We start from the raw sequence: 20,775 nt of genomic DNA on the forward strand, positions 1-20,775 counted from the left end.
TGTGTATGCCATTTGCAAAACATGTCTTTAAACAAATTCTTTGGACTTTTGGAGAGATTGGTGCAAGGAGTGTGAGTATGTGTGAGAGAGAGAGTGAGAGAAAAGAAGAGAGAATAAGAGAAAGAAGGAAGAAAGAGTTCAAAATTGAGAGCACTAACACTGTTCCTACATTCCTGCCATTTTTTTTTAAATTTTATTTTATTTTTAAACTTTACAAAACTGTATTAGTTTTGCCAAATATCAAAATGAATCCGCCACAGGTATACATGTGTTCCCCATCCTGAACCCTCCTCCCTCCTCCCTCCCCATCCTGCCATTCTTGTCATCACTTATTCTTAGCTCCTATCTTTCCTTCTCAGGTTAGTTTGTGTGTAAAGTTCTCTGGCTCCCAGGCGAAAAAGAAATAAAAACAAACAAGGAAGTTTACACCACAAGACATGAATAGAAAGATCAGCCTGTGACTTTACACCATACAAACAAAGAAATTCCCTGATAAGAGCAACCACCCACCATTTAGTGCTTGTCCAGCTGCACCTGGCTGTAAGTAGACATCTCCTTAGTGGCTGTGGAGTGAGGGCTGCAGGGGGCCTGGTGCCAAGGTCCCCACTATAGTTAATGGCTTTGCTTGCATTGATTTAAGCCCAAGCCTAGCTCTTGGGAAGCAATTTTGCTTGGGTGCCATGATTCCTTTCAAAACAATCAATAGTTATGAATACACAATTATAAAACTTTTCAATGAAGGAAAAAAATACAGTTTAAAGTATAATAAAAAATCAGTGTGACTGTTAGAATCTCAAAGTATTACTGAAGATTACTTCCATTGGGGCAGCAAAGGTCATACAGTTATAAACTGTCTTTTAAAATCAGTGAATGCATAATAGTTTTTGCTACTCTGAATAAGAATCATTAAACAAATTCATAAATCAATGAAGCATACAGATTCATCACTTTAATTATCATTTCTGCTAAGATGGTTGGTTTATATAATGTAATTGTTTATTGCTTTCCAGTATTATATTGGAAAGGCTTGGTTGGGCCACCTTATATTTCATACTGTCCTAATTTTAAAACTATTTTTTATCCTTCAATTTATTTTTAAATTAATTTTTATTAGAGTATAGTTGTTTTATAATGTTTTAATTTCTCCTGTACAGCAAAGTGAATCAGCTATGCATAAACATATAACCCACCTTTTTAGGATTTCCTTCCCACTTAGGTCACCACAGAGCATTGAATAGAGTTCTCTGAGCTATACGGTAGGTTACTAGTTATCTATTGTATACATAATACATAATAGTGAATATATGGCCCATTCTTCCAATTCATACCACCCTCCCTTTCTTACCCTCCACCCCCAGTATCCATATGTCTCTTCTCTATATCCTCCATGTCTCTATTTCTGCTTTGCAAATAAATTCCTCTCTATTGCTTTTTTGATACCACATATAACTGATATTATATTAATACCATATTTGTTTTTCTCTTGCTGACTTTCTATACTCTGTATGACAGTCTCTAGGTCCATCAACATCTCTGCAAATTTCACAATTTAATTCCTTCACTTCAGTTCAGTTGCTCAGTCATGTCGGACTCTTTGCGACCCCATGGACTGCAGCACACCAGGCTTCCCTGTCCATCACAACTTCCAGAGCTTGCTCGAACTCATGTCCATAGAGTCAGTGATGCCATCCAAACTTCTCATCCTCTGTCATCCCCTTTTCCTCCTGTCTTCAATCTTTCCCAGCATCACGGTCTTTTCCAATGAGTCAGTTCTTTGCATGAGGTGGCCAAAGCATTGGAGTTTCAGCTTCAGCATCAGTCCTTCCAATGAATATTCAGGACTGACTGCCTTTAGGACTGACTGGTTGGATCTCCTTGCAGTCCAAGGGAGTCTTGAGAGTCTACTCCAACATCATAGTTCAAAAGCATCAATTCTTCAGCACTCAGCTTTCTTTGTGGTACACTCTCACTTCCATACTTGACCACTGGAAAAAACATAACTTTGACTCAATGGACCTTTGTCAGCAAAATAGTGTCTCTGCTTTTTAATATGCTGTCTATGTTGTCACAGCTTTTCTTCCAGGAGCAAGTGTCTTTTGATTTCATGGCTGCAGTCACCATCTGCAGTGATTTTGGAGCCCCCAAAATAAAGTCTGTCACTGTTTCCATTGTTTCCCCATCTATTTGCCATGCAGTGATGGGACCAGATATCACGATCTTAGTGTTTTTTAATGCTGGGTTTTAAGCCAGCTTTTTCACTCCACTCTTTCACTTTCATCAAGAGGCTCTGTAGTTCCTCTTTGCTTTCTGTCATAAAGGTGGTGCCATCTGAATATCTGAGATTATTGATATTTCTCCCAGCAATCTAGATTGCAGCTGGTGCTTCATCAAGCCCAGCATTTCTCATGATGTACTCTGCATATTTGTTAAATAATCAAGGTGACAATATACAGCCTTGATTTACTCCTTTCCCAATTTGGAACAAGTCCCTTGTTCCATGTCCAGTTCTAACTGTTGATTTTTGACCTGCATACAAATTTCTCAGGAAGCAGGTAAGGTGGTCTGTTATTTCCATCTCTTGAAGAATTTTCCACAGTTTGTTCTGATGAACACAGTCAAAGGCTTTGGCCTAGTCAATAAAGGAGAAATAGATATTTTCCTGGAACTGTCTTGCTTTTTCTATGATCCAATGGATGTTGACAATTTGATCTCTGGTTCCTCTGCCTTTTCTTTTCTTTTTTTTTAAATTATTTTATTTTATTTTTAAACTTTACAATATTGTATTAGTTTTGCCAAACATAGAAATGAATCCACCACAGGTATACATGTGTTCCCCATCCTGAACCCTCCTCCCTCCTCCCTCCCCATACCATCCCTCTGGGTTGTCCCAGTGCACCAGCCCCAAGCATCCAGTATCGTGCATCGAACCTGGACTGGCAACTCGTTTCATATATGATTTTATACATGTTTCTCTGTCTTTTCTAAATCCAGCTTGAACATCTGGAAGTTCACAGTTCATGTAGTGTGGAAGCCTGGCTTGGAGAATTTTGAGCAATACTTTGCTAGTGTGTGAGATGAGAGCAATTGTGCAGTAGTTTGAACATTCTTTGGCATTGGCTTTCTTTGGGATTGGAATGAAAACTGACCTTTTCCAGTCCTGTGGCCACTGCTGAGTTTTACAAATTTGAGGGCATATTGAGTGTGGTACTTCCACAACATCATCTTTTAGGATTTGAAACAGCTCAGCTAGAATTCCATCACCTCCACTAGCTTTGTTTGTAGTGATGCTTCCCATGGCCCACTTGACTTCACATTCCAAGATGTCTGTCTAGAGCAATCACACCATCGTGGTTATGTGGGTCATGAAGATCTCGTTGTATAGTTCTGTGTATTCTTGCCACCTCTTCTTAATATCTTCTGCTTTTGTTAGGTCCATACCATTTCTGTCCTTTATCGTGCCCATCTTTGCATAAAATATTCCCTTGTTGTCTCTAATTTTCCTTAAGAGATCTCTAGTCTTTCCCATTCTGTTGGTTTCCTCTATTTCTTTGCACTGACCACTGAGGAAGGCTTTCTTATCTCTCCTTGCTATTCTTTGGAACTCTACATCCAAAACTGGGTTCAATCCCTGCTTGGGGAAGATCTCCTGGAGAAGGAAATGACAACCCACTCCAGTATTCTTTCCTGGAAAATCCCATGGATGGAGGAGCCTGGTAGGCTACAGTTCACGGGGACGCAAACAGTCGGACATAACTGAGTGACTTCACTTCACTTCTTTTGCTCCTTTGCCTTTAGCTTCTCTTCTTTTCTCAGCTATTTGTAAGGCCTCCTCAGACAACCATTTTGACATTTTGTGTTTCTTTTTCCTGGGGATGGTCTTGATCACTGCCTCCTATGCAGTGTCACGAACCTCTGTCCATAGTTCTTCAGGCACTCTGTCTATCAGATCTAGGCCCTTGAATATATTTGCCACTTCCACTGTATAATCATAAGGGATTTGAGTTAGGTCATACCTGAATGGTCTAGTGGTTTTCCCTACTTTCTTCAATTTAAGTCTGAATTTGGCAATAAAGAGTTCATCATCTGAGCCACAGTCAGCTCCTGGTCTTATTTTTGCTGACTGTATAGAGCTTCTCCATCTTCAGCTGCAAAGAATATAATCAATATGATTTTGGTATTGACCATCTGGTGATGTCCATGTGTAGAGTCTTTTGTGTTGTTGAAAGAGGGTATTTGCTATGACCAGTGTGTTCTCTTGGCAAAACTATATTAGCCTTTGCCCTGCTTTATTTTGTACTCCAAGGCCAAATTTGCCTGTTACTCCAGGTATCTCTTTACTTCCTATTTTTGCATTCCAGTCCCCTATGATGAAAATGACATCTTTTTGGGGTGTTAGTTCTAGAAAGTCTTGTGGGTCTTCATAGAACCATTCAGTTTCAGCTTTTTCAGCACTACGGTTGGGACATAGACTTGGATTACTGTTATATTGAATGGTTTGCCTTGGAAATGAACAGAGATTATTCTGTCGTTTTTGAGATTGCTCTCACGTAGTGCATTTCAGACTCTTTTGTTGACTATAATGGCTACTCCATTTCCTCTAAGGGATTCTTGCCCATGGTAGTAGATATAATGGTCATCTGAATTGAAATCTCCCATTCCAGTCCATTTTAGTTAACTGGTTCCTAAAATGTCAATGTTCACTCTTGCCATCTCCTGTTTGACCAGGTCTAATTTGCCTTGATTCATGGATGGACCTAACATCCTATTAGGTCCATGCAAACATCCTGTCAGGTTCCTTCAGAATATTTGTCTTTACAGCCTCAGACTTCCATCATGGGTCACATCAACAACTATAAGTTTCATTCCTTATTATGACACTAATATTTCATTGTATACATGTATTAAATATTCTTTATCTATTCTTCTGTTGATGGACATATAGGCTGCTGCCATATCATGGCTATTTTAAATAGTCCCATTGGGGTGCATATATCTTTTTGAATTATGATTTTCTCTGGGTATATGCCTTGAAGATGGATTGTTGGTATGCAGTTATACTGTTTTATGGTAGTTCTAGTTTTAATTTTTTAAGGAACCTTGATACTGTTCTCCACAGTGGCTGTAGAAAAAGATCTTAATGACCCAGATAACCATGATGGTGTGATCACTCACCTAGAGCCAGACATCCTAGAATGCGAAGTTCTGTGGGCTTTAAGAAGCATCACTATGAACAAAGCTTGTGACGATGATGGAATTCCAGCTGAGCTATTTCAAGTTCTAAAAGATGATGCTGTGGAAGTGCTGAACTCAATATGCCCTCAAATTTGTAAAACCCAGCAGTGGCCACAGGACTGGAAAAGGTCAGTTTTCATTCCAATCCCAAAGAAAGGCAATGCCAAAGAATGCTCAAACTACTGCACAATTGCACTCGTCTCACACGCTAACAAAGTATTGCTCAAAATTCTCCAAGCCAGGCTTCAACAGTACATGAACTGTGAACTTCCAGATGTTCAAGCTGGATTTAGAAAAGGCAGAGGAACTAGAGATCAAATTGTCAACATCCATTGGATCATAGAAAAAGCAAGAGAGTTCCAGAAAAAACATCTACTTCTCTTTTATTGACTCTGCCAAAGCCTTTGACTGTGTGGATCACCACAAACTGTGGAAAATTCTTAAGATATGGGAATATCATCCTCACCTGCCTCCTGAGAAATCTGTATGCAGGTCATGGTCAAGTTAAACCGGACATGAAACAGACTGGTTCCAAATCGTGAAGGGTCTACATCAAGATTGTACATGTCACCATGCTTATTTAACTTATGCAGAGTACATCATGAGAAATGCTGGGCTGGATGAAGCACTAGATGGAATCAAGATTGCCCAGAGAAATATCAATAACCTCACATATTCAGATGACACCACCTTTATGGCAGAAAGCGCAGAGGAACTAAAGAGCATTTAGATGAAAGTGAAAGAGCATAATGAAAAAGGTGGCTTAAAATTCACCATTCAAAAAACTAAGATCATGGCATTCAGTCCCATCACTCCAGGCAAATAGATGGAGAAACAATGGAAACAGTGACAGACTTTATTTTTGGGGGCTCCAAGATCACTATAGATGGTGACTGCAGCCATGAAATCAAAAGATGCTTGTTCCTTGGAAGAAATGGTGTGACCAACTAAACACTATATTAAAAAGCAGAGATATTACTTTGCCAACAATGGTCCATCTAGTCAAAGCTATGTTTTTACCAGTAGTCAAGTATGATGTGAGAGCTGCACCACAAAGAAAGCTGAGCACTGAAGAAGCATAGATGTTTTTGAACTGTGGTGTTGGAGAAGACTCTTGAGAGTCCTTTGGACTGCAAGGAGATCTATCCAGTCAATCCTAAAGGAAATCAGTCCTGAATATTCACTGATGCTGAGGCTGAAACTCCAACACTTTGACCACCTGATGCAAAGAACTGACTCATTGGAAAAGACCCTGATGCTGGGAAAGACTGAAGGCAGGAGGAGAAGGGGATGACAGAGGATGAGATGGTTGGATGGCATCACTGACTTGATGAACATGAGTTTGAGCAAACTCTGAGGGTTAGTGATGGACAGAGAAGTCTGGTGTGCTATAGTCCATGGGGTTGCAAAGAGTCAGGCACGAGTGGGTGACTGAACTGAACCAATAGTGGCTGTATCAACTTACATTCCCACGGAAAGTATAAGATGATTGTCTTTTCTCCATACTCTCTCTAGCATTTATTGTTTGTGAATTTTTTGACGATGGCCATTCTGACCAGTGTGAGATAATGCCTCATTGTAGTTTTGAATGCATTTTTAAAATACTAGTGATGTTGAGCATCTTTTCATGTGTTTGTTGGCCATCTGTATCTCTTCCTTAGAGAAATGTCTGTTTAGGTGTTCTACCATTTTTTGATTGGGTTATTTGTTTTTAATGATATTGAGCTTCATGAGCTATTTGTATATTTTGGAGGTTCGTCCCTTGTCAGTTGCTTTGTTTGCAAATATTTTCTCCCTTTCTCAGGGTTGTCTTTTTGTATTGAAAAACTTTTTTTTGTTTGTTTGTTTTCTTAATAACAGCAAGAAGAGTTGTCTTTGAAAGCAGTACAGGGTCAAATTTTGTCTTTGTCCTTTCCTTGGGTATTCTTTTTTCCTTTGACATCTCTAAAATCTGGTCTCAAACTCAGAAATGTACATTTCAGTTTATGTTTCTTTGAGTCAGGTTCACGGAAATCATCTTGAGTTTTCAATAAAACTGTCTTTATTTCCCTCTCATCCCCACCTTGCCTGTAGATCTAACATTCTAACTGTACCTTTTACGGCCAACAAAATGGAACAGATGTGAAAAAGCAGGGTGACTTTTAAGAAGTTGGATTCTGCATGGCACTAAGAAACACTGCAACCCCAGGGGATGCTTCTGTCATGATGCTATTTTAAAACATCAGGAGTGGCTGAATTAGATTAGTGATGTGTGTATTTGTAGTGGTGGTGAGTGTGTTTTCAAATCTTAGCTACAGGAGAAGCTAAGATCCATTAGATCTTAAGACTACAATCCTCTGGTTCTGTGCTCTCTTCTCCAGACCCATAGTAGGGGGCACTTTCACTTCCATGGCTCTGCAAGGCAAACTCACCTCTTAGGCTCTAGGATAGGGGTAGTAGCCTGGGTGATCTCTGAATGTTTTGGGGGCATTTTCTCCCTTTTCTTAAAAAAATAGCACATGTTTGCAGCTGAATAGTTATATGGTCTAGAACTATGTGCTTCAAGAAAAAAGTCCCACCGTTTCCCTTCCCTCTGTCCTGCTTTCTCTGTCCCTTTTGTCTCAAACTGGCTGTGGCTCTGCTGATATAATCTCTGTTCCTGGCTTCTGCTGAGATGGCTAAGTACATAAGCTTCACCCATGATCTCTTTATCAAATGGTTGTTCAGTAACACACTTAATGTTCTCTTCAACACTAAGTGAGAATGTGAGAACAAATGAGAAAAGTGAGGAAAAAGGGAAATGCTTTTTAATTTTTTGCAATATGGATAAGCTGAGAATTTTCTAAATCTCCCAAGTTCTGGCTCCTTTCTTTTTAATGAGATCTTCTTTAAATCAACATTTTTTCTCTTTAATTTTACTATAAGCAGTGAGGAGGATTCCAGAGACTATCCTCAGTACTTTGCTTAGAAATGTCCTCCACTAAATATTAATTTTATCATTCTCAAGTTCTACCTTCCATAGAACAGTAACATTCTCAATTTAATTAATTTCTTTGGTTCTTAATAGCAAAGCTCAGCTTCCTAACAATCAATAATCTAATTTCCAAAACTATTTCTCATTTCCATCTGAGATTTCATCAGAATGATCCTTAGTGTCCCTTCTTCTACCACAATTTTGTTCATTATTTTGTGTGTATTCTCTAAGAAAATGGGAGCTTTCTCTCCTGCTCTCATCATTTCCTTTTGAGTCCTCATCACAATCACATTTATTGTCCATATTTCTGCCAACAGTTCCTTCATAGCTCTTTCAACTTTTTACTGGCATGCACCTTAAAACTCTTCCAATATCTACCTACCAGCTTCTTCCAATACCATTTCCACGTTTTTAGGTATATGTTAAAACAGCACATTGTTTCTCATATCAACATTTATCTTTGTCAGTTCAGGCTGCAAAAGCAAAATACCACAAACTGGGTGGCTTAAACAACAGAAATTTCTCGGAATTCTACAGAATGGAAAATCAAGGTACTAGCCAGTTTGATTTCTGGTGAGATCTCTTTTTCTGGTTTATAGATGACTGCCTTCTCCCTGTGTGCTCACAAATGGTGAATGAGAGAGAGACACACAGAGACCGAGACACATACACACACTATAAACAACACAGACACAGAGATATTGCTTCCTCTTATTATTGGCCACAGTTTTACTGGATTAGAACCTCATTCAATCTGTATCATCTCCATATGTATTCACATTGTGGATCAGGACTTCAACATATAAATTTAGGAGAGCAAAATTCAGTCCATAGTAGCCTCTGATGCTCCTGTAATTGTAATTAATCTGGAATTGTGGAGTAGGTAGAGTTTGAGTAAAGATCGTTTGCCAAATTGTTTCTTCTGACTATGAGACTATAATGTCACAAATGAGGAGTGGGTGTTTACACTAGTCAAAAGGATTCTAACAATCACAAAAAAAGTGTGACTGTGACCTATTTCTATGTAAGTATGATGGATAACTTTCATTTTGCAAACATTTTGCAAGTCTGTGTAGGAAGCATTGTATTCCCAGGTGAGTATTCCCCACTCCATTCCCTTTTACTTCCCTCCCCCACCCCAAATATCTGTCATATTTCTCAGCTTGCAATTTAGCTTTGGGTTAACAGACAATACTTTTATACATTTGCTGCAGAAACTGTTATGGAAAAAAAGCAAACTATAACTGTTCTGTATTATATTTTGTCACAGAAAATCAAATGTGAAACAATAGAGGCTAGAAATATAACAAAAATTCATAAAATTCTGAATCTAAGAACAGATCCAACAAAAGCTTAAATCTTTTGAAATAGTACTTAGGTAAGTGCATAGAATATATAATGAATATTCCAAACTTCATAATCTCAGTTGAATATCTAGATTTTTATTAAAACATTTTCCTAACTATTTCACTTTAAATCATTTTATATAGATTTTCTTCCTTTCTATCTTCCTTTCTGCCCTTTCCCCTCTCTTTCTCTCTCACCCTTTCATTAAGTAGTTTTAAATCTAGAATACTTATGGTCAGTAAGGCAAAAGTAGCTTACCTAAATTTTCTAGTTGCTATGTAGATTCTGTGGCATTACTATTTATAAAGTGAAAATTATCCTCTATATGTATATTTCATTCATACATTCTGGCATTAACAGATAACTTGGTTATCACTTCTCTTTCTAATATATTAGAAAACTTACTATTAATCTTCTGATTACTTCCAGGAAGTCATTTTGTGGCAATAGGAATAGATGGGACTATGTAGTAGGATGCATGGCTTTCAAAACATATTTGGCCAGTGTGGTTCTTTTAAAACTATCAATAGAATACTGGCACATGTTTTTGAGATGAAATATATCACCATGGATAAGAGGAGGAGAGAGAGAGAGATGTCTCTTTTCCTTGGCTGTGGCCTGAGCCTGAGCTCAGTCACCGACTTAGTCTGAACTATTACAACAAAAACACTGTAGACTGGGTTGTTTGTGCATACACATGCATGCTCAAGAGACCCCGTGGATTGCTGCCTGCCAGGCTCCTCTGTCCATGGAATTCTCCAGCAAGAATACTGGAGTGGGTTGCCATTTCCTCCTCCAGGATATCTTCCCAACCCAGGGATCAAACCCGTATTGTCTTTGTCTCCTGGATTGGTAGATTTTTTACCACTAAGCCACCTGGGAATGCCCCACAGATGGCTTGTAAACAACAGAAATTCTTCTCTCACATTTCTGAAATTTGAGATGTCCAAGATCAAAGCACAGGGTAATTCAGTGTCTAATGAGGCAGAGTTTCCTGGTTCATAGATGCTACCTTCTCAATGTGACCTCACATGGTGGAAGTGGTAAGGGAACTTCTTTTCTCAGTCTCTATACTTTTTATAAGACCCCACTCTCTTGACCTAAGCAATTCCAAATGCCTCACCTCCTAATACCTTCACACTGGGGAGTAAAGTTTCAACATACGAATTTGAGGCTGACGGCAAACATTCAATCAATAGCAATGACCTACATCTAACTAACCATTTTCTGAGAACAATCCTAGATTTAGATTTATTTCAATAGAGAGAAGATGCTTTATGAGTTCCAAGGCTAGGTATGAAAAAGGTATAATTTCCATCTAGTTCTTCCTCCCTGGATTTGCTTTCTCTAGAGGAAGCCAGATGTCATGTTGAGCAGCTCCGTGGAGATGCCTGCCTCATCAGGAACTGAGACTTCTTGTCAACAACTGGCGCCAACTTTCCGGCCATGTGAGTGAGTCACTTTGGAAGTTCAATCAGCTCAATAGTAATGTTGGCAAATATTTTTCTTTTCTCTAAAAAAGAATGTGTTTCTCTATATCTAGCTATATACGCACACAGAGAACACATGCATTAGCTTATTACAAAAAATGTGAAGCATAAAATTTGTCAATAATAATAAAATATATAGTAGTCTTTATAAATTCCATATACCTGTCCTTCAATATGACATCCTATTTCTTGCAAAATTTATTACCAGTTTTTGTAATTTATCACCAAAAAATAATGTCACAAAGTCACATTTTTAATGAATCCTTGTTACTGGTTAATTCAGCAAAGGATTCACTCATATTATTGATGTACAAGTGTAGTTTTGAGAGATAAGTACTGTTTGATATTTTTGTTTACATTAACAAGTACAATAAAAGTGGAAAAACTAACTGCAACTTTGCTTGTTCATCAACAGCATGAATAACTTCTCTAACAAACTGAAAAATGCTTCCAAATACTGGAAGTATATCCTCTCAATATTTTATGCTGTTGACAATGTGATAGATATGGTCATAATACACTTTAAAATGTATTTCACATTATTAATATTTTCTGTATTACTTGCTTAAGTCTAGGCAATTAACAAAATAGTAACTAAGCCAAGATTTACAATGTTTGCCCAGGTCTATTGTATAAATCCTCACACCATGACCAATTTCAACCTACAAATTTAGGTCACAGGATGTGGAGTTGGGAAGAGAGATAGCACACAGTAGCACATAGTTCTTGAGTGTTTACACTACACAGACAAAAAATAGAAGTAAATAACTTCAAAAGCATTGATTATAGTAAAAGTAAAATTACTGAAAGTGATGAGTCTTCAGTGTTATCTTTGATTTTAATATGATATATGTATAATTTATATAATAATTTGCTATAATGTTTATATAATTGCAGTTTAATAATGCTTTTATTTAACAGCTAGCTTCTTGTGGCTCAGCTGGCAAAGAATCTGCCTGCAATGTGGGGGACCTGGGTTTGATCCCCGGGTTGGGAAGATCCCCTGGCAAAGGGGAAGGCTACCCACTCCAATATTCTGGCCTGGGGAATTCCATGGAGTGTATAGCCCATGGGGTTGCAAAGAGTTGGACACGACTTTTACTTTTAGGACTTCCCTGGTGGCTCAGATGGTAAAGCGTCTGTCTACAATGTGGGAGACCTGGGTTCAATCCCTGGGTTGGGAAGATTCCCTGGAGAAGGAAATGGCAACCCACTCCAATACTCTTGCCTAGAAAATCCCATGGACCGAGGAGCCTGGTGTCCATGGGGTCGCAAAGAGTCGGAAATGACTGAGTGACTTCACTTTCTTTCTTTCCCTTTCTTTTGTAATATTCCAGAAAATTTAAGAATCCTCTCTGTCAGACATTTGAGGCAGCTCCAGCTCACCAATGCTGCTGACCCTACTGATACCTTGACTGTAACCTCATGAGAGATGACGCTGAATCAGAACCATCTAGCTAAGCCACTATTGGATACCTGACCCATAAACACTGTGAGAGATAAAAATGTTTTTTGGTTTTAAGCCACTGAGTTTGGAGATAATTTATTATGCAGAAAATAAATGGTTAATAAACATACAAACTTTATATTAGTCCCCAAATCTCAGTAAAATGTGAAAAGCTAAATCATTTTATTTCTTAAAAATAAAACAACAGATCTTATAGGATAAAATAAAAGATAATTTCACATTTTGGAGAAAATTTTATATGCAAGGAAAAATGGTGAAATGATTACAAACATCATATAGCTGTTTGATATGAGTACACAGTGTTAAGGGAAAGAAAATCACTAATTATATGATCTACACAGTGAATTAGGATGCTAAAAAATAGCTGTTTCATGTATAACAATTGCTTTATGATTTTTGAGGACTAAAGACTAAGTTTGCTGATTTTTATTTTGAAATGTCCTGATTTTGCTTATTTGATTTATATACAAAACTTTTTTGCTTAAAATGTTCTAGCAATCACAAATTCATGGGAAAAAATTTATGTTGTGTAATTAATATAGGCTAAAAATTAGTAATCAAAACTACTAACTAAAGTTATAAGACAAAACATGTAATATAGTCCAGAAATTAATGTGGAAATTACTTGGTAAATGCTTCCAAAGCTTAAATGTGAGGATGGGACAACATCCTTTTGAGAATCAGATGGTGCCTCATTTGAATATTTGGGTTTCTCAATGTGACAAAGTTTCTTTCTTTCTTTTTTTCCTATAAACTTCCGCATCTTTAGAACCCAAAATTGGACCAATCATAAATCACAAATTGTAACTCTTGACTTATCCTCATTGTTAATTCACCTATGACCCTCATTTATTTAAAAATTTTTCTTTGTAATGACCCTATCCATGTCAATCTACCACCAAACATCTACACCACAACTAGGTTATTAACAATTTATATTTCCTTGTGCTTTAGTCCCCTATGCCATCACATAATTATTTCCTACCTGAGTTGTTATGGACTGAATTTTTGTTCATTCAAACCCTCAAAATTCATATGGTGAAGCCCTAAATTCCAGTGTGCAGGTATTAGGAAGTGAGGCCTTTAAGAGCTAATTAGGTGTAAGTGAGGTCATGAGAATGGAGCCTCTACAGTGGGATTAGTTCTTAACAAGGAGAGAAAGAGATACTGGAGAGTACTCTCTCCACACTTGAAGATACATGACAAGGTAGACACGTAGCAGCCAAGAAGAGGGCCCTTACCAAGAACCAAAACTGCCAGCCCCTTCATCTTTGACTTTCCAACCTCCAGAGCTGTAAGAAATAAAATTCTGTTGCTTAAGTTACATAGTCTATTCTATTTTGCTATAGCAGCCTGAGCTGGCTAAAACATAAGGAAACTCTAGTTTTGAATTTTATGTTAATCTTAACTGGCTTTTAAAAATATTTTATTATACACATCTATAAATATGACAAATAATTGATTTTAAAGGAAGATTGTTATATAAATATAATTATTATATAAGTGCACTTACTATTTTCTGAACATGTACATTAAAAATTTCAATAAAAAAGATCACTTGATTTTTAGTTTACTAAAATATCTATTAACATCTCTATAAAAATATAGAGCACAATTTGGAAAACTCTGATGCAATACCTGGAGTTTGCAAACAGAAGCTGAGCACAAATTAAACTTCCATAACTTACTAGCTGTCTGTCAGAAGAAAAGCTGGCTAACATTTGTGAGCCTTGATTTTTCATTTAAAGGTGGGGGACAATACTGGCTTCATTCAGTTCAGTTCAGTTCAGTTGCTCAGTCATGTCCGACTCTTTGCGACCCCATGAATCGCAGCATGCCAGTCCTCCCTGTCCATCACCAACTCCCAGAGTTCACTCAAACTCATGTCCATCGAGTTGGTGATGCCATCCAGCCATCTCATCCTCTGTCGTCCCCTTCTCCTCCTGCCCCCAATCCCTCCCAGAATTAGAGTCTTTTCCAATGAGTCAACTCTTCACATGAGGTGGCCAAAGTACTGGACTTTCAGCTTTAACATCATTCCTTCCAAAGAAATTCCAGGGCTGATCTCCTTCAGAATGGACTGGTTGGATCTCCTTGCAGTCCAAGGGACTCTCAAGAGTCTTCTCCAACACCACAGTTCAAAAGCATCAATTATTTGGTGCTCAGCTTTCTTCACAGTCCAACTCTCACATCCATACATGACTACGGGAAAAACCATAGCCTTGACTAGACGGACCTTTGTTGGCAAAATAATGTCTCTGCTTTTGAATATGTTATCTAGGTTGGTCATAACTTTCCTTCCAGGGAGTAAACGTCTTTTAATTTCATGGCTGCAGTCACCATCTGCAGTGATTTTGGAGCCCAAAAAATAAAGTCTGACACTGTTTTCCCATCTATTTCCCATGAAGTGATGGGACCAGATGCCATGATCTTCGTTTTCTGAATGTTGAATTTTAAGCCAACTTTTTCACTCTCCTCTTTCACTTTCATCAAGAGGTTTTTTTAGTACCTCTTCACTTCGGCCTCATTAGGCTGTTATAAAATAATATGCTAAATGTAAAGAACTTAATGCATGTACTGAGAACTCAGTTTTTTTTTTAAAGCTACTAAATAGAGAGTTAAAATTTGCTAGATTATTATTATTACTTTCCCTACTCAAGTGGTTGACCCGAGTATTTTGAATTCCATTGACATCAATGAATTAAAATTATATCCAAATTGCCATATGGAAACTTTTTCCAGCTATCGGTGGTTGTAAAATGGTGAAGTGATCTATGAACCACAGTGACGGTATAGCTTGATATCATTTAGTGGCATAGCCAAATTCAGAAAAGCCCAATCAATTTCTTCCAATATAATCATAAAACAAACATAAAATTGTTATAAAGGGCCATGTGATAAAATTGGAATGCAGATCTTATTTACTTTGATCAATCCCAGTGTAACTACTTTTTCAATATTTGTTGTAATTATTACGGGTTCTCAACATACAATCTAAAACATGTGCTCATTTAAGTAATATTTTAAAATAGATTAACTAGAGTATTTATAATAAGGATTTTACTAAAGGGAAAAATTCCTGCAGAAAATTTTGGCTGTTATTAAATTATTGTCTATTCCTAAATACCTATACTCAATATATTCTAATCCCTAGCCCTATAGCTAGATCCAAAACAAGCTTTGTTCTGTAAGCTTGACCTGTTGCTAATTCAGAAAGGTCTGTCCTTGAGTTGAACACATTTGCCTGAACAACATTCACCACTACTCATCTCCTATTCTTTTTTCAGGAAATAACTAGTTTTCATGAGATTTACACTTTTACACAATTGCACTCATCTCACAATTCTTTTACACAATTGCACTCATCTCACATGCTAGTAAAGTAATGCTCAAAATTCTACAAGCCAGGCTTCAGCAATACGTGAACTGTGAACTTCCAGATGTTCAAGCTGGTTTTAGAAAAGGCAGAGGAAGCAGAGATCAAATTGCCAACATCTGCTGGATCATGGAAAAAGCAAGAGAGTTCCAGAAAAACATCTATTTCTGCTTTATTGACTATGCCAAAGCCTTTGACTGTGTGAATCACAATAAACTGTGGAAAATTCTGAAAGAGATGGAAATACCAGACCACCTGACCTGCCTGTTGAGAAACCTATATGCAGGTCAGGAAGCAACAGTTAGAACTGGACATGGAACAATAGACTGGTTCCAAATAGGCAAAGGAGTACATCAAGACTGTATATTGTCACCCTGTTTATTTAACTTATATGCAGAGTACATCATGAGAAACGCTGGGCTGGAAGAAGCACAAGATGGAATCAAGATTGTGGGGAGAAATCTCAATAACCTCAGATACGCAGATGACACCACCCTTATGTCAGAAAGTGAAGAAGAACTAAAAAGCCTCTTGATGAAAATGAAAGAGGAGAGTGAAAAAGTTGGCTTAAAGCTCAACATTCAGAAAATGAAGATCATGGCATCTGATCCCATCTCTTCATGGGAAATAGATGGGGAAACAGTGGAAACAATGTCAGACTTTATTTTTCTGGGCTCCAAAATCACTACAGATGGTGACTGCAGCCATGAAATTAAAAGACGTTTACTCCTTGGAAGGAAAGTTATGACCAACCTAGATAGCATATTCAAAAGCAGAAACATTACTTTGCCAACAAAGGTCCATCTAGTCAAGGCTATGGTTTTTCCTGTGGTCATGTATGGATGTGAGAGTTGGACTGTGAAGAAGGCTGAGCGCCGAAGAATTGATGCTTTTGAACTGTGGTGTTGGAGAAGACTCTTGAGAGTCCCTTGGACTGCAAGGAGATCCAAGCAGTCCATTCTGAAGGAGATCAGCCCTGGAATTTCTTTGGAAGGAATGATGCTAAAGCTGAAAGTCCAGTACTTTGGCCACCTCATGCGTAGAGTTGACTCATTGGAAAAGACTCTGATGCTGGGAGGGATTGGGGGCAGGAGGAGAAGGGAACGCGAGCTTGAGTGAACTCCGGGAGTTGGTGATGTACAGGGAGGCCTGGTGTGCTGCAATTCATGGGTCGCAAAGAGTCGGACATGACTGAACGACTGAATTGAACTGAACTGAACTGAACTGAAAGAAAAAAAAAACAAACTTGAAACTTGAATTTATTTTACTTCAAATGTTGATCCAAAATAGATATAGTTACTAACGTTTATTAGAGTTATTAGTACTAGTTCTCTGTGTTGATAGGCTTTAGGTACATAACGGACACATGAACGCATATAACTTCAGTGAGCTATACCAACATATTCTTATGGAAATGAAAAACCATCTAATAGTGTTACAATATGAAGGTAACATTAAGTATTACTTCCATTAAAGGCTTAAAAACCCGAATAAAGTAGATAGTAAACTGTTACTTCAAATTTGAAAAGAAGCTGCTTTTAAATGAGAAAATAAAAGTTCACGAGGTTGAGAAACTGACTCTTAAGTATTTAAAAGCCAGAAGATAAAATAAAAACATAAAAATAGGCCTATGTAAGAAACAAATCACAGTTTTCTACAAGGCAAATAGCCCAGCTGATAAATCACTTTTGTTCTGTCTGCCCTGTGTGAAGAGGCTGAAGAGATGACACATCTCTTAAATAAATCTGGACGCTTTTCTCATTTAAACTATCTTTGCTGCTATATTTATTCCAGAAACTAAAATAGTTTCATGGCCTTTCAAAAAAACATTTTTCCTCCTAACAATCAATTTGAGTTTCGTTTTAAATCTAACAGTTTAATTTGATTTCTTCTTTAGGCATAAGATTCGGCACAGTTTTAAGCCAGGCTGTATAATTTTGAAATGTCTTAAAAATTACATTTTACCTCAATTCCATGTTATTTAAAGGATGCATTATCAAGAACTTATTATATTTTCCTCCACACATTGTAGCCACCCATTACTTTAGAAAATGCAAACATATTTCAAACAGATGATTGAAATGATTGTAAAAATAAAATTAAGCAAAATGGTATATGCTATGGACAATATGAAGACTGAGCTTATTTTAGAAAAGATATCTACTTTAAGACCTTTATGGTTTCATTTGAAAAAATCTTTGCTCTTAAAAAAAAAAAAAAAAAAACTTCCCATGAGAGATGCCTGGGTGACTTGAATTTATCAGGCATCAACTTAAATAAGATTTGTTCTAGAATGAAGTTGGTATAGACCATCTCACAGTAGAGCACACACAACCTCTCCTTGTCTCCCTAGATAGGCCTCTAAACTCTAAAACACTACTGAGCAAACCATTTTCTTATCTGGCATGCCACAGACTTTCACCATCAATTTAATTTGGTTCTCACATTTTTATTGTCATAGAAGTACTGCCAAACTGCTTCTTCTTTCTTACTTTCAATTTTAATCATAAATGAGTGTCAGAGATGGTTTTGGCCATAGATAATATGTGAATGCTTCTTAGAATGAGTAATTTCCTTTGACACTGCAATTTAATTCCCTTCCTATTCAGCCAGGACCATGGAAAGTCCAATCAGATGACCCTGCTACCCTGGTAGAGAGAAAAAAAATTACTTCTGTACCAGAAGCATTGATGTGGACTCGACCCCGGGCAAGCACAAGTTGGGTAAAGGATTCAAAAAGGCAGAAACTTAGATATTAGTGATAAGGCTAATGCATCCTTCTATTAGTAATTATAATACATTGAAAAAGCATGAAAAAGGCAGAATAAAATATCAAGCTTCTTATATTAGATCTATACTTTGAAAAGAGTTAATAATATTTGTGAAAATGACTTCAAATTACTTTTTATTATGACATGACATAACACTAACACATAATTTCTCAATAAATAGCATCTTCTTGTAAATATAGTATTATTCAAAATGTTTTCTTTAGGTTTCTCATTTATTCATTTGCTAAATGATTTTTGGAGCAATTTATTGTGATACACGCTTACCAGCATTGGGATACTGAAATGAATATACTGTAGCTTTCTCTGATAGTCTGCTGGGGGGGAAGATAAAGGTAAGCGTAATTGTAACATGATGCAAATCATGTCTTGCTCTCATATAGACATGGATAAAACAATTCAGAGGAAAGAATACATGAACCCAATGTTGAATCAGAAGCATTACTTGGACTTTGAAAATCAGAGAAAGGAAAGACAGGCATTTCAGACAGAAAGATCAGTGTCTACAAAGATAAGGAGAAAGCAAATTTCAGGAGATATCATTGCTGGTACTTTGTACTATGAAACAGAGAATATACAGGTGGGAGCTAAAGCCATAGCAGTGGATCTCACCTGGAGTTGGAAGACTAGAAATTGTTTGAGAAACACAATAAAATAAATACCATGGTGTCTGGGAAACATCATGAAATAAGTATTAGGTGAAGGACTAAAGGGAAAAAAAGGAGAGAACAAATAAGGAAAACCATAAATTAAAATTTCAAGCTATTTATTTGCTAGTCACTGCAGTAGAAACTGAGGCTCTGAGTCTTAAGTTTCTTGTAGTAAAGATGAGAGAAAAATACAAGTATTATGATTATAATACAATAGTATTTGGATATGGTGCCGAAGAGCAAGGTATTTGGAATCAGATTGGCTGAGTTTGAATCTTGGCTTTCTCAGTTACCACTAATTAATTCATTTCAGTCTTGAAGTCCTTAATTATTGCTATTAGGAATGTTTGCTGCTTGGTCAACTGTGCTTGAAGCCAGTCAACATCTTCCCTGTTCTGAGCAGAGCCAAATCTGCAGAGGATGAGCTCAGAGTTGGAGGGGCAGTTGGGTCTTCTGCTGACTTATGCTGCAGTATTCTTTCTGTGAAATAGAATGCTTATCTATAGTGTTTCTGCAAAGATGGAACAAAATAATCCATCAAAAGGCATTAATGGTTGGCATACATTAATGATCAATAAATATTAGTTATTATATACACACACATATACACTACAGAAATCGGAAACACTGAAGAGAGTGCATCCAAGTTAGACTAAAGATTCAAGGAGGGGAACTTCCTTGGTGACTCTGTGGTAAAGAATCCTCCTGCTAATACAGGAGACACAGGTTCAAACTCTGGTATGGGAAGATCCCATATGCCATGGAGCAACTACGCCTATGAGCCACAACTATTGAGTTTATGCTCTAACACCTGAGAGCCGCATCTACTTGAGCCCACATGCCCGAACTACTAAAGCCTGCACGCCCTCTGTGCATGTGCTCCACAACAAAAGAAGGCACTGCAATGAGAAGCACATTCACAGCAACCAGAGAGTAGCCCCTGCTTGCCACAACTAGAGAAAATTCCACACAGCAATGAAGACTCAGCACAGCCAAACATAAATAAATAAATAAAATTATCAAAAAAAAGTTTCAAGGAACTGAGTTTTGTAGGATGAGTAGGAATTAGTGCCACAAAGAACATGGGGAAAAAAACATTCCATGCATTAGAATAGTAAACTGAGATGGGAGAATAAGAAAAGAGTAACACTCTCAAAATAAGGGGAAGTAGAGGGTATTTTAATACCCAGAGGTCAGAAACAGAGTTGTACCATATGCTTGTTGGGCACTGGAGTCAGACTCTTAGGGTTGAGTTTTTTGTTCTGCCTTTTAGAGATGATTTTAATTTAGTCAAGTGACATAATCCCTCTGTGCCTCAGTTTTTCCATTTGTATAAGAGAGATACCAATATTTGCAATAGATAGACTGAAGAATTACATAGGACATTATCTGACATAGTAAATACTATGAAATTGCTATTTTTATTAAATTTCCAGGTTTCTGGTAGAGTTAGCCTAAAGTAACATCTGA

This window comes from Bubalus bubalis, chromosome 6 (genome assembly GCF_019923935.1).
Source record: "Bubalus bubalis isolate 160015118507 breed Murrah chromosome 6, NDDB_SH_1, whole genome shotgun sequence".
Classification (NCBI taxonomy): Eukaryota; Metazoa; Chordata; class Mammalia; order Artiodactyla; family Bovidae; genus Bubalus; species Bubalus bubalis.